Below are 16,143 nucleotides of genomic sequence, written 5' to 3' on the forward strand. Positions count from 1 at the left end.
TTGTCAAGATGAGATATGGCTGTCAATTTTGCCATAGAGTTCTCATAGAGAGACCTTTCCTATTAGTGTCCTATGAGAGAGAGTGGCTTTTGAGCAAGGGCCGCGCCCAAAGTAGATGGCAGGATAACCCCTTGAAAGTTAGTTAAGAAGTGATAACCTAATAATTGATTAGGGGGTGGGCAAATTAAATATTAATTAAGATAATATGCCTCACACATGGTTGAGTGCTTGTATAGGCTCAGGATGTGGTGAGAAGGCCTAGAATGACAAAATTATCACCTTGTCTTCATGAAAGGATTGGTAGGGTTCCCATAAGGCTTAGATGGAGCCGAAGGTTCAGGAGAGGTTACCAGGATAACCCAGGATGGGGTCTAGGACCTATGGAGGCCTACAAGGGTAACCACCTTAAGCAATGCGATGACACTCTCTCCTTAGAGTCACTAGTGTTTGCGAGTTGATTCACATGGATTATTGTGGAGTCATGTAGTTCTGTCGTTCTTGTCTTATTTTGCTTGCTTGAGGCTCTTCTACTATCTCCTAGCATGGTGGGGTGGTTCCATTTCAGGATCACATGGTCAGGTGGTAATGCTGATGAATACTAAGAGGGGGGATGAATTAGTATACCAAAAAATACTGAACTCAAACTCTTAAACAATTTAGCAAATAACCGGTATAACAGATTCACTAATAAACTGGTTAAGATAAATGCAAACCAAATAGAAAATAAAGCATTCACCCACAAAAGCACAATCACCATAACACAAGATAGTTTGACTTGGAAACCCAAATGGGAAAAACCATGGTGAGCAGAAACTCACAAGTAACTATCTGCAGAATATAAACCAGACCGGTTAAGGTCATACAATGTTCTCCACCAGAATAGATCTTGTCAGGAATCTAGATCTCTGTTAAGAGATAAGTCCTATTAAAGACTACCTTGCTAAAGGATTTTAGATCCACAGTTGTGAATTACCTTCTTAGAGGATTTACAAAGGCTTTGTTGGGCCTACCCAGTTAAGGGTTTTAGACTTGTCGAAGATGTGAGTAATCAACAAGTGAGTGATCTAGATACTAGCACAATATGCTTGGTTAGATCCTTGATAGCTCATTTTTAATGCACTTCAGCATTACTTCAGTCTTCAATATCTCCACACTCTAACTCTTCACACAAACCTAATCTTCTCTGCAAAGATCGCACATAACCTTCTCATACATCATACATCTCTTTTCACACACCTATAAACCCTAAACATGATGTCCTTATAAAGGAAACTGATTTCATGTTGGTCCAATAGGATTAAACTACAAGTTCCTAGGTTTAGTACATCTAGACACATTTGGTAACATAGCACAAAATCACCACCAAAGTGTCGGTGGATGATAACTCATCACATAAATACTAGTTGGTAACTCATCACAAAGTAATACCAGTTCATACAATACACCGATTGTCGGTTGTCAAAAATGAAGACTGGAAAATGTTAACTACTACTTTGTTCCTTCATACCATTTGAGATCCTCAAATTGCTTGAGGTCTTCATACCGCTTGGGTTCTCCATACCGCTTGAGTTCTTCAGTCAATTTGTGACTGGTAAACAGCTTCTGCAAAACATCAATAGTCTAAAGACTATGATACATAATACCGGTTGGAACAATTACTGATTGAGCATAACTCATTCATTAAGAAAGTGTGTGTCCATCAATGACAATTAGAACATCATCAAAATGCCAACAATCTCCCCCTTTGGCATTGATGGCAACACTTAGGAAAATTTTGACATCTAAGTGTTTTTATAACAAAAATATGCCATAATCAAAATTACTACCCCTAAGCATATACACTATCCCTTTTGCAGAAATTACAATGTATACTACTCCCCCAAAGTGGTAACATGTAAGTATACATAACATTCACCAAAATTTTAAATACTACTCCCCCTTTGCCAACAATGACAAAGTAATGCAGAATAACCCATGTTTCTCATTATCATTAAAATTTGAGTAAATGTTTATGACAATAAGGAATAAAACTTATCAAAAATAGATTTAAAATCCTGCATAAAAGTTTTCATGGCCAATGACCATGACTCAAGTAATGAGGTAGCAACCTCACTTTCAGTTTGCATATGGAATATCAGTTCTTCCATAGTGTCAATGGTACTAATCTCTTGAGTTACCGTGGTGGCTTCCAGATTGAGAAAACATTTCTGAAGAACCTACAGTCTAGGAAATAAGACCAGTTGAAGCTCCTGCAAATCTTTTGTTCGATTGCAGATTTCTAATTCCACCCTGGCAATTTGCAGCTGATAATGATGGACCATTTTCCCATATGTAGTAAATGAATCATATGGCATCTTGAAGTTGCTGATGTATTCCTAGAACTCCAATTGGAGTTTATCTTTCTGCTTAAGCACATCATCACAAAGTAGATGTGGATGACAGATTTTACTCAGCAATAATTTGCCCTCATCCATAGCAACACCTATATCCTTCTGCTGTTTCAGAAGTTGTGACCTAAGCTCATTCAGTTTCTTGACTAAGGAAGAGTTGAGTGCCTTTTCATGGTTCTTCTTGGTAGTGGTTGTGGCAACATCTTCCAAGCATTGTACTTGGTCCTCTACTATAGTGCATCAAAGTTTCTGTTTGGCTAAAGAGGAATTGGTACTGGGGAGGGTAGTACCAGGAATTAGATTGGTGAGGGTGTCAACAATAGTTTGAATGACATCCTGTTCCTTCTTCCTCCTTAATGCTTCCAATATTTCCTGTACAAGCTTTATGCTTTGAAGCAGCTCCAATTCATCTACAGATTGAAGGTCAATAGGACTGGTGGTGTCAACTGCTTTGATTTGATCACCGGTTGCCTTGGCCTGTTTGATCTTCTCTGCTTCCTTCTTCTCTTCAACACTTTTCTTTTCCTCTTATTTCTTCCTTTGTTCTTCTTCTTGTGTTTTCTTCTCCATTTCTTCCTTTTTTCTTGTCCTCTACCTTCTTTTTCTTTTCTTCCTCCTTCTTCCTTTCTCCTTCCTTCCTTTTGTCTTCTTCTTTCTTCTTCTCCTCTTCTTTCCTCTTATCCTCCTCTTTCCTTTTCTCTTCTTGTTTCCTCTTCTCCTCTTCTTGTTTCCTCTTCTCCTCTTCTTGTTTCCTCTTCTCCTCCTCTTGTTTCCTCTTATCCTCCTCTTTCCCTTTCTCTTCCTCTTTTCTCTTGTCTTCCTCTTGCCTTGCCTTTTTCACTTGCTCTTTCTCTTTATCAGTCTTTTCCTTATCCTGTTTCTCTCTTTCTGCTTTTTCTTTGTCTTGTCTTTCTTTCTCAACTTCTTCTTTATCAAGAGTGACATCCTCAGTATCTAATGCATCCACATCAATAGTGTCAACCTGTTCTGTAACTCTTTCTCCTTCACTATCAAACACTTCATCCAGTTTGCCTGATGTAAGATCAGGTGCTTGTTTAACCTTTTAATTGGCCTCAGACACTTGATGTAATTAGACAACAACTTTGGCATGTAGATGTGTGTCCTTCTCCACTTCAGAAGCTCTACCTTCTAGCAATCCGAGTCTTCTCCTTCTCATGAAGAAGAGACCTTTGTTTTTATCCATTATCTCAAACAATTCAGAATTGGAGGCATCGAGAAAGTATTGTGCAAAGACTTTCTCCCTTATTTCCTGTTCTTTCTCAATGGAAATGCATCATTTATTGTCCAAAGAATTGTATAAAGAATTAGGTGTGACAGATCTGATTTCAGATGGTGACCGGTCATTGACACACAAATATCTAATAACCTCTTGTTCTACTTCATCTTTCTCATTATCAAAAAAATCATCAAAATATTCTTTCAAATCATCAAGCACCTTTCTCTTAATGTTCTTAATTATCCTCTGACAATGTGTCATCAGTTTATAAGAAGAGATGTCTATATTTACCGGTGCTGACGATGCAAATGCATTCCCGGTAGATTTTTGCTTTCTTGCTTGTTTGCCTGGTCTTCTTAGGTTGTACTTCTAATTCAGTATCCTCTAACTTTGGTGAGTTGTTTTTTGTTTACTACTTCCTCTCAAAGACTTTAGTGGGAGCAACCTCAATTTTCTTCTTGGCAGGTGACCACTTGGTCACTTTTGGACTGGCCGAGGTAACCGGTGTCGATACCAATGGCACTGCCTTGCCCTTTTTCTGTGTAGGATTTTCAACCAGTGTTACCCTCTCTAAGTAGGTGTCGGTTCCCTTTTTCTTTGCATCTAACGGTGAGGCAAGCAGGGTAGAGGCATACTCGATCAACATATCATACATTACTTCATACCCTATTGGCTCAACTGCTTCCTTTCTTGGTTCCACCACTTCCATTATGTAGTCATCTACTTTTATGGTGAAGTAGATCTCATCTTCATACTTCTTCACAATATCTTGAGATATCCTCATCCTCTGGCTCATTTTTTGCTTGAATTCATCAAAATATTTATGCAAAACCTCAGGATATCCAGTTCCCACTGATTGAAGACTTTCCCTAATTTTCTTGGAGTTCAGTTGGTTAGTAGACCATTGAACATCACCTACTCCAAGGAAATAGCCTTGAAAGTAGAAAAATAGGTTGACCAAAATTTGCCCAAATCTGAACCTTAAAGCATTATCCTATTTAATGGATTTTAGGTTTAGTAGCAGTTGCTTCTGCAAATAGGTACATAAATCAAATGAGTCATCTTCCTTGATCATTTTGTATGCGACATTCACTATAGCAGCAAGGACAAAGTTTATTCTACTGGCATAAAATATTCGGTAGCCAATCACCATGCAAGCATACTTAACCAAATCATCTATGATGGTGTTGATGGTCATTGACCATTGGTCACTCAGAGAACTGGTGAGCTTAGTCATTTCAGTCTTGGTGACCTTCCTTAGAGCTCACACCTCTCCAATGTTATAGAAACTAGTGATGACATGAATTACTTGCAGTGTAATGTCATGCGTTCGCTTGAGATACATTTTAACACCATGCAATCTGCTCAGGATGATGCGGATGTGATCTTTAGTAAACTCTTCTAGAAAATAAACCACATTGTGTAGTTTCTTCCTCTCTAGGATGCTATATTCTGGTTTGATTTTCTTGTCATCCCCATAGAACAGACCTAGCTATGAATGGTTCACTAGGGATCCTAGGTCTTCCAATTTAAAATCAATATATCTTGAAATATCTTCCTCAACTATAACTTTAGTGGGTATTTGGGCTAGGGCATTGTATTTCATCTTCTTTTGAATAAAATAATTCTAGTCTACAGGTGCACTAGAACTGGAGTGTGATGCAGAAGCCATGACAGGAAAAAAAATTGAGAAATACCTTCACAAACTAAAATTTAGGGTTTGCTAATGTCACTCACAACACACCACTTTGGTTGCTTGGAACACCGCTTAGTGTTCTTCATCGATAGATTGAAAGTCTAATAGATTCCTCTACAAGATTTTTGAATTTTCTCTGAATCACTAGATGAATCACTCTTTGTCACTCTGCTCTTAAAAAAATTCTTCGCTCAACAACAGATAAGTGAAAATGGCATCAAAAATCCCTTTTTAAGAAATCTTTCACCTACCATAATAAATGCATCACTGCTAGGGTACAAACCCTAATTTTTCCTTTTACTACTTCAAGTCTTCTACCGATTGATAGGTAATGTATACCAGTTAAGGTCTCTTTTCAATATAAACCGAAGATTCAAATATTTCACCGATATGATCCCCCTAAGCTTTTCTAAAGCTTAGTTTGTCAGTTTAGAGACTTCCACACTAGGTGCAAAAACCGGTTCATCCTGTGATAGTTCTTCAGGTTTCTTTTTCCAAGTTTTATTCATTCCTTCTTGAATGGTTTCAACATCAATCTTCCCTTTTGGAGTGATTGGTATATCATCCAATATGTTCTTTTTCATTCTGCAGGTTCTAGCAGTGTGACTCGGTTTGTTGCAATGATAGCATAGCATTCCAGGTGTTCTCCATGGTCCATTATTCATACTACCATTGTTCCTTCTAGATGTTGTAGCAGTGTGACCGCTACCATGACAAATCAAACAAGTTTCTCTCCAACCAGTTGCTACTTGATAGCCACCTGACTGATGGTCATAGGTATTATACCAGTTGGTATTCTAGTTCACAGGGGGTTCTGAGATAACTCCTTGAGTCCTTGGAGGGTATCTCCCAATCTTATGCAAAATAGACCTGCATTCAAATTCTTTATGCCCAAACTTGTTGCATGCATAGCAATTTCCATTGAATCTATTGGATCTAGGCTTATTGTTTAGAAAATAAGGAAAATTATTGTATGCCTTGTTTCTACACACATTAGCATTATGTCCTTCCTTGAGACAGTTGAAGCAAATAGGTTTAAAAGTTTGCTTACCTTTATCCTTGGATATTGGTTGCTTCTTTGATGCTTCAACTTTTGTTCTAGAGGTTTCACCTTTCTCATACCCAGAGAAACCAAGTCCAGTGGTATTCTTTATCGGTTTTGTCAATTCAAGCTTTTGCTCTAGCTTAGTAGTACTCTGATTGAATTTGTCAAGTATCTCCTTTGACTTAGTAAGTTCCTTGGAGATAGAAGCATTAGATTCCTTCAAGGTTGCATTCTTAGAAATAGCCATATTTAGTTCACCTTGCATTTCTTCTTTTTCCACTTTACTCTCTTGGAGATGAGCGGCAAGGGCACTGATTTCTTTCTTCAGCTTGGAGATCTCATGATCTTTGTCTTTTACCAGATCTTCAGCTTTCCTTCAGTTCTCAAGCTCCTGACACATTCTGATAGTCAGTCCTTCCAACTCCTTTCTCAAGTTGTCTTTAGATTCATTCAATTTTTCAACTTCTTCAACTAGGGCATCCATGTCAGCTTCATCAGAAGAGCTATTTTCAGTAAGTTCCATCAGTTTCTTAGCATGCTCTCTTCTCTTGGCCAAAGAGGCTTTATACTTGACTTTGAGTTCATCATAGGCTCTCTCAGTCTAAGTGAGATGATGAGTAAGTTCCCTCATAGTGTATTCCACCATGTCTCCTTCCAATTGGTTAGACTTATAGAAAGGTTGGCTCTGATAGCAATTGATGAATACTAAGAGGGGGGTGTGAATTAGTATACCAAAAAATACTGAACTCAAACTCTTAAATAATTTAGCAGCTAACTAGTAGAATAGATTCACTAATAAATTGGTTAAGATAAATGAAAACCAAATAGCAAATAAAGCATTCATCCACAAAAGCACAATCACCATAACACAAGATATTTTGACGTGGAAACCCAAATGGGAAAAACCACGGTGAGCAGAAACTCACAAGTAACTATCTATAGAATAGAAACCAGACCAGTTAAGGTCAGACCGGTTAAGGTCATACAATGTTCTTCACCAGAATAGATCCTGTTAGGAATCTAGATCTCTGTTAGGAGATAAGTCCTGTTAAAGACTACCTTGCTAAAGGATTTTAGATCCACAGTTGTGAATCACCTTGTTAGAGGATTTACAAAGGCTTTGTTGGGCCTACCTGGTTAAGGGTTTCAAACTTGTCGAAGATGTGAGTAATCAACAAGTGAGTGATCTAGATACTAGCATAATATGCTTGGTTAGATCCTTGAAAGCTCATTGTTAATGCACTTCAGCATTACTTCAGTCTTCAATATCTCCACACTCTAACTCTTCACACAAACCTAATCTTTTCTGCAAAGATCGCACATAACCTTCTCATCATACATCTCTTTTCACACACCTATTAATCCTAGACATGATGTCCTTATAAAGGAAACTAATTTTATGTTGGTCCAATAGGATTAAACTATAAGTTCCTAGGTTTAGTGCATCTAGAAACATTTGGTAGCATGGCACAAAATCACCGCCAAAGTGTTTGTGAATGATAACTCATCACAGAAATACCAGTTGGTAACTCATCACAGAGTAATACCGGTTCATACAATATACCAATTGCCGGTTGTCAAAAATAAAGACTAGAAAATGTTAACTACCGATTTGTTCCTTCGTACCGCTTGAGATCCTCGAACCGCTTGAGGTCTTCATACGGCTTGGGTTCTCCATATCGCTTGAGTTCTTCAGTCAATTTGTGACCAGTAAACATCTTCTACAAAACACCGATAGTCTAAAGACTATGATACATAATACCAGTTGGAACAATTACTAGTTGAGCATAACTCATTCATTAAGAAAGTTTGTGTCTATCACAAAGAAAGTGTGTGTCCATCAATGACAATCAAAACATCATCAAAATGCCAACAAGTGCCACTTCCCATCAGATGTTCTGGATTGTATCTTTAGGTGAGGAAAGGGTTCGTTGGTGTTTCTTGATTCGTGGTTCATGTACCAACTCTTGTTTGTGATCATTGTTCAGTTGTGACCTTGTGGTCATTGTATCAAACTTTTATATAACCTTGATATTGTAACTTTTGGATTCCGTGGTATTTTTGGAAGCCATGTTTTTATGGATATTGTAATATTATATCGGTGGAATGTATGTAAATTCAGTTGCTTTAATCTTTTGTATATATGATCTATGGGAAAATAAATGCATTGGAATACTTTGATTCTTTCATTATGGAATTTAGATGTATGTGTAGGTTTTATCTTAAGCATTTAATTTTCCTAATTGGATGGACAACTAGATTAACCATGGTGTTTATATAATCTGTGAATTTAATCTTCGTTGGTAACCCTTAGGAAATCATGTGTTAGACTTACACTGTATTATTAAACGTGCTATTGTTATAATTAATGCACTTAATCTTTGAAAAAAAAAATTTCACCCTTTAGTTGCCTAGTTGTGTTGTTTTCCTTTAGAGTTCCTAGCAGGGCATTACACTAACTATATTGTTTCTTTTATGGGGAGGTTATGCCTTCAAAATATATGGTGCAAGTGTTATTACATGGATGATGCAATACTTTAATAAGAAGACTATATTCTATCTGTCTTTGAATCAAATGGGCAAAATATGAGTGTAGCTCCCCAAGAATCACTATGACCTTGAAGATTTATGGAAGAGTTCCATTTGGATACATGTAAAAGTACCAACTTTCTTGAAGTTACTTTACTCTTTCCAAATAATATCATTTATAAAGTTCAAATTGAACTTCGAAGATTATGGGCACATCACTCAAGTGAAATTACTCTATAACAAAGGCACCTTGAAGATTATGGGCACATCACTCAAGTGAAATTACTCTATAACAAAGGCACCTTGAAGATTATGGGCACATCACTCAAGTGAAATTGTTCTCTAATAAAGACACTTTGAAGATCATGGGCACATACTATATATTGGAATTTTAGCCATCACTTTGAAATCGTCTGTGCAGTGATTGCTTTTAGGTGATGCCATTAAGGGAGGGTGTACATGACACCACCTAGTGGCTAAATCCTATATTTAAGACCTAATAGGCATAAGACCTTTAGGAATTATATGCTCCAAATTCAAATAATGCTTGGCCTTAAGTGATGCCATTGAGGGGGAGTGTGCATGTCAATGACACGACCTAGTGGCTAAATCCTAGTTTTTAAATCCTATGGGTAGGCATATGTTCTAATAGGTATGAAATATGACTTATATAGGAATTAGTAAGTCCTTTAAGCCTTCATATAGGCATATGTAAGTCCTTTTTTGTTTTAATTATTGAAGGTAGGCATTAGTAAGTCCTATAGGCACATTTGTGCTTAAGTCCTATGGGCATTTGTAAATTCTTCTCCTTGTAAATCTTCCACTTGTAAAAGCATTGTATTAAGTCCTACAGACACTATGTAATGAACCCGAGAAGAGGATAATTTCAGGAGACCGCGGCTCCAATATAATTTTTAAAGACCTCATAGCATCATTTTTAAAACACGGGGATTATAAATTATGACAAGATAACTTTCATGTAGCCCGGAATGCATGATCTTCATGTTGGCATATATTTGTGTCCCTGTTTATCACTGTCAAAGAAGTCCTATGTTACTGGGGTACTTCATTTTTTCTTTTATGGAAATTGACATGTGATTCCCTATTAACATTAAGGGGGAGTGTCAGAACATAATGTGATTAGGGATCACATCCTTATATCATTTATATATAATGTTCTAATATAAGGTTATAAAACCTTATATATTATATGTTTTATAAGCATATCCCATTCGAAATAATTATAATCTAATAATTATAAGATTATTAATTATTTATGAGTGGGGGTTATTGAAAAGGTGTGACTAGTGACCCTTCCTCCTATATTTATGGAGGTTCTCTCTCATTTGAGAGTTGTATAAAAAATTTGGAGCTTTATGATGAGTTGTATCACTATGCACAAGAGGTATTATTGGCCATGTGGAAGTACTAGAGGAGTATCCCCAGGTTCATATTTATTTTATGATAGACTATATTTGTAAGGGTTTTAATTAAATGATGCTTTATGGGGTTTTTTACCTGAAAGGGTTTTCCCATGTATATCTTTTGTAATGTGTGCATTTATGCATGTATGTTTCTCATTTCATTTACTTTATGATTTTGTTTATAATGATTAGTATCCTAAGATCCTAATTTCTAACAATATGCCCACACTGGCAACATTAACATAAGAAGAATTGCATGCTTACATTATGAATGGGTTTGTATCAATTTTGGGAACTTTAAAATCTAGTTGGGACACTTATTTGGCATTTTTGAAGGGTGCTTACCCATATATATTCAAGTACATCTAGATCTGGTAAACACAATTTTGATTCTTTCATTTATTTGCCTTGGCTTTGGCATTGCTGTCAAAGGGGGAGAAGTTGGATGTGAAAAATGTTAAGGGACATAATAAGTAATGTATAGCTCAGGGGGAGCATCTTTCTGAGATCATTTTTGAGAAGTTTGTGGACAGGAATTGGAACAACACTTCATTGATTCATTTTTCACATGAGTATTTCCATCAATGCCAAAGGGGGAGATTATTGGAAATTGACACTAATTCAGGCTTATGGTGTTGTCATTGATGGCAACACACATTATTTTGGTGGATACTTATCTGGTATCCTCTGGTATTCAAGATTTAACATTCGAACCAACAAGCAAGGGAAATTGACAAACTAGGAACCAATATTTGGAGGCCGACATAGAAGATTGATCCGGCAAAGGTTTTAGCGGCAATGGTCACAAAGATTAATGTTTATATTTTTGTCTAGGCTGACATGTATTAATATTTTTTAATATGATTGTAAGCTGACATAAGGCATTCATGTTTATGTCTGTAAAGGGTATATAAGTCAACCCAACTAGGTCATTTTGAGATATAGATGTGATAGGTTATGTGATATTATGCGAGCAAGATCTTGATCAACATAATTGATCTGTTTTCGGTCTTTATTATTTGTGGAAAGGATTGGGAAGTGAACAAGGTTACCGGTAAGGAAGGAGATAGTGATAATCGATATATTCTATACTTAAACTGGAACTCATCTAGCATATCTGATGTACACACTCAAAGTTCATAATTTTGTTTGTAATTCAGTATTTTGTATTTGTAGTCAGTGCGGCTCCTTTGTGATGAGTAGTGCGCTCTAGGAAGTGTGCCTTCCTACATGTGTAGGCCCCTATCTTATGTAAAATTTATTCAACTGGCCAATGGATAGATATTGTGGGTCACAAATCCCACCGTGGTTTTTCCTCTTTGAGGTTTTCCACATATAAATCTATGGTGTTATGGTCTTGATCTTTGTGGTTGCTTTATTCTTCATTATATTATGTTTATATGCATACCAACTATTAATTGGCAAAGTATCTAAAGGAATCTAATTTTACTTAACCAGTAGGACACTGATTCACCCCCCCTCAGTGTTCTTGGATTCCAACATCATTATCCACAAAGACATCTCTAAAAAGAAACTAGTTGATATCTCCTTCTATAACCTCATGGTTGAGTTCACCATGAGATTGGAACATGGTGGAACCATACTTTTTGACAACAAGCTCTTTTCTCTTCCATTCCTTGGTGGGTTTTCCATGGGCATGAGGATCTAGGGGCTAAACACCCATTATGAAGGTTCCTTGTGGAGCATATTTATCATAGATAGAATCATTGATCTTGAGTTGGGAGAAGGAGGGTGAGATGGAAGTTTTCTCCTTAGTGGCAGTGAGTATGGATTCAAGGTCAAAAAATGAGAATGATGAGGCAAAATGAGATGTTTTAATGTAAATCCTTGGGCAGTGATATAAATAGGGTGAAGAAGCCTCAGGAGCATGATAGTACTTGAATGGTTGAGCATCACCACAAATGGTAACCTCATAGCATTGATATAGAAATTTGAGGCATTGATGGAAAGTGGACAGAACAACTTGCATGGCATGGGTCCATGGGCAACCAAGGAGGATGTTGAATGAAGGTCAAGATCAACAATGTGGCACAATGTGTCTTGTGTAACTAGGCCCACATAGATGGGTAAATTGATCATCCTAAATAAGCTTCTCTCTGTATTATCATATGCTTTGATTGTGATGCATTAGTTATGCATATCCATAATAGTGTACACCGCTTGAGTGACACACTTCAATGTGAAAAGATTTAGGGGAAAACCATATCGTTCAAGACTCATTTTACCTGGTAGCATTTGACAATAGCTTCAATATTGAGAAGAAGAGTGTGGTTGGGATCGAGAACTGTAGCATATGATTGAGTGAAACTAAGGTGGTACATAGAACATAATTGTTCTACCATGGCTTGGAACTACATAGGGTCTATGTTACTGAAAAGACAGGGCCCTTGCAGAGCATGGGTAAGAATCTCCTAATGAGTAGGTGAATATTTAAGAAAATTTAGAATGGAGATCTATGTGGGAGTCTTCCCTAAATGTTTTAGGATGTTGTACTACATAGACACAGGAGCTTTAGGTGAGGTAGGAGCTAGGGCCCCGAGGATTGTCATATGAGGCCTCCTCATAGTTTCTACACATTGAGTATCTTCTCTTTTTACATGAATCATATTGACATGATCCTCTGAATGGGTAATGCAACCTATCATACTACCATAATCAAATGAGACTATTTTAATTGATATTATTGGTCATACAAGATTGACCAGCATTAGATGTGCTAGCTTCCCCTTGATGCTTGGGAAGAGAATCTTTGTACATACCTAGGTTCGCATTGGGTGAATTTCCCATGACATGATCAACATCAATTTTCCTCTGACCGATGAGGTCCTAGGCTAGGGGCTTGAGCTTCATGCTTTTGTTCATAGCATGACCCTTAATATGATGATATGAATAATATTTATTTTCCTTATACTAGTCAGGCTTAGGTTTGGATTCATCGAATGGCTGTGTTTGTGGATATACCACCATATTTTATTGCTCCATTATCTTGAATATGGAATCTAGTAGTTCTCACATGGGTGTGAACTGACATCTTGGGTTATTATGACCCATTTGTCAAGAAGCTTGAGAAATGATGATTTAATTTGTTTGATATTCTTGCACATTTTGTGTTTACACTTGAGGGTTATGATAGCCTGAGGTGATGGATTCACATGTCTTATTGATGATGAATTGACATATGATTGCAGTGTAGGATTGATGCATGCTTGCGGATGTGATGACTTTGCAACCACAATAATTTGGACTATTTTTGAATCAATGACCCCATCTCCCACAACATTTCTATTCTTATTTCAATACCTTTGATTTTCATTATTTAACTTGTCAGAATAGTCTCTGTAGAGCTTGATAACTCCCTCATCGATTACGGATTTCTCCACCGATGGTTCCTTGGATATGATATCCTAGAATATGATTGCACAATTTAATCATATGTGATATGTAAGCTTCAGGTGGAGATTACTAATGAGCATTAAGAGCAATAGAGTGTCTAGTACGGTGCATGGGAGATGACCAGCAAGGGCCCTCTACCTTTTAATGTAGTCCAAGAGACTTTCACCTCCTTTTTGCTTGGTTTGACAAAGATCAAGCATGAAGATGTCATTTCCAATGTTATAATGATAATCAACTACAAACCTCTTAGGTAAGTCTATGAATCTAGTGATCATATCAAATGGTAACTTGGAAAGCCATTCTAAGGAGGTCTTCTAAGACTTTTAGGGAACAATGAGAAGAGGTAATTATCACAATACACCACCTCTTGACAAGCCATATAAAAATATTTGATGTGATGTTGTGGATCACCCTTCCCCTTGTATTTATCAAACTTCGGTATTTCACAGTATTTAATCAAGAATGGATTGGGAGACGATGTAGCAGATAAAAAAAATGGTATTTGATATGCCACTTGATGTAGTTTGATTGTTGTGGCGGGTGTTGATAGCTTGTCATATTCTAATACATAGGGACATCTTGCTAGACAAGTGGTGGTTGTTGATATTGAGGTCGTTGCAAGTAAGTCACAACATTCTGTTGTTGAGCGATGTACTATTGTTGATATTATTGATTTTAAGGTGGGTGAACCTATTGAGTACCACCATGAAGATAAGTTCCCCCAATATAATTAAGAAGTGGTGTGGTCGATTGCAAATTATATAGTGGAGGATTTTAACTAGCACCACTTAATGGTTCATGGGTGTTTGTAATAAAATAAGATGAAGCTGACACTTGCAAATAACTGAATTGAGGTTCTGCGATAACCATCTGCATTATTACTTGTGATTGATATTGGGGTGCATTGACAACTTGTAGCATAAACTACAAAAGAAGGGGCACATATGATATTGGTGTAGTGATATTAATGCCCCCAGTCACAACTTGCAAGATGGGTGGTGGCATATAGCGAGCCATGCCAATGGTCCAATTTAGTGCTTTTCTAGATGATAAGTTCAAGGGTCACGTGACCAGATTGATAAAAGCGGTAACATGCACAACATTAGAAGTCATGGGAATTTGAGCCATCAAGGGGATCAAGGTGATAAGCTACATGGATGGTGCAATAGTTGGTACATTATAAATAATTCCCCCTCAAGATGAAGGTGACACAAACCCTAACGAGTTGGAAAAAAAGGTTGATAATGCCTTCCAAGCATGCCCATAGGTGGTAATTCCATTGACACAAGTTAACTACTCTACTATGGTGGCAATGTTGATATTTGGACTTGTTTTTGAATTGGGAATGATCATGATGGTAGTTTTTATTGGGGTGATTGCGATGATATTAGGAGAGACATTTTCTATTGAGACATATCCTGTGGAATAGAAATCATGGGTGTAATAGGTGATGCAATAGTCATGCCTTGGGAAAATATGTTTGCAAATATAATATCCTTACACCTCTCAATAATTTCATCCACCATCTGAGCATTGTTAGGGTTTTTGAGGAAATAATCAATGGGATTGATTTCGACATCTATTTCACCAAGTTGATTGACCATGGTCTCATCTAAAATAGTTGCATTGAACATAATGTAATTGATAGAAATGTTTTCTAACATAATAGGTGTGACATGCAAATCAAGATTCGGTTGTGTCAAAAAATCCTGGTTCGACTTGCAAAGGTTGTTGTTCCATTGCTTGCCTAGATCTAAACCAAGTGGTGATGGACATGAACCACAAAGTGAAAGGAGATGATGATGAAATACAATGCTAAAGTCAAGGATTGGAATTGATAATTGATTTGATTGAATTGATGAAAGACTAACTGGATGAGAGTAATGACCTAATAAAAAAGAAACTGATTAGGAAATTGGTACACAAATTGAAGTTTGATAATTCTAATTGAATGATTGAGACACATAAGAGTTACTCAAGAGGATGCACTCAAGTAACAAAATGAATCAATATGGACCAAACCTCTGGCTCAAATTGGTAATGCCACAAAGACACAAAAGACTTAACTCTAAACATGATATAGTCAAATATCTTAGTGAAAAGGTCACTAAAGATGTAGACTATATTGTAATTTTTGGATGCGAAACCAACATATGTAAGAAGGGTTGATTTTGACTCAACTGATCGATCAAGTTGATGATGAATTAGGTGAACAAATGAATTATTGATTGATTGATTAATAAAATGATTCACTGATTTGATTGGGTGACCAACCAAACTGATTGGCACTAAAGGACTAATTGACCCGATTCAACTATATTTGATAATTGATTCAAGACTCAATTGATGTTGGATAAATTGATTGACAACCTAATTGGATTGATTAAAAAATTGATTTGATTGAAATA

Source organism: Cryptomeria japonica, chromosome 11, assembly GCF_030272615.1.
Source record: "Cryptomeria japonica chromosome 11, Sugi_1.0, whole genome shotgun sequence".
In the NCBI taxonomy this organism is placed as follows: Eukaryota; Viridiplantae; Streptophyta; class Pinopsida; order Cupressales; family Cupressaceae; genus Cryptomeria; species Cryptomeria japonica.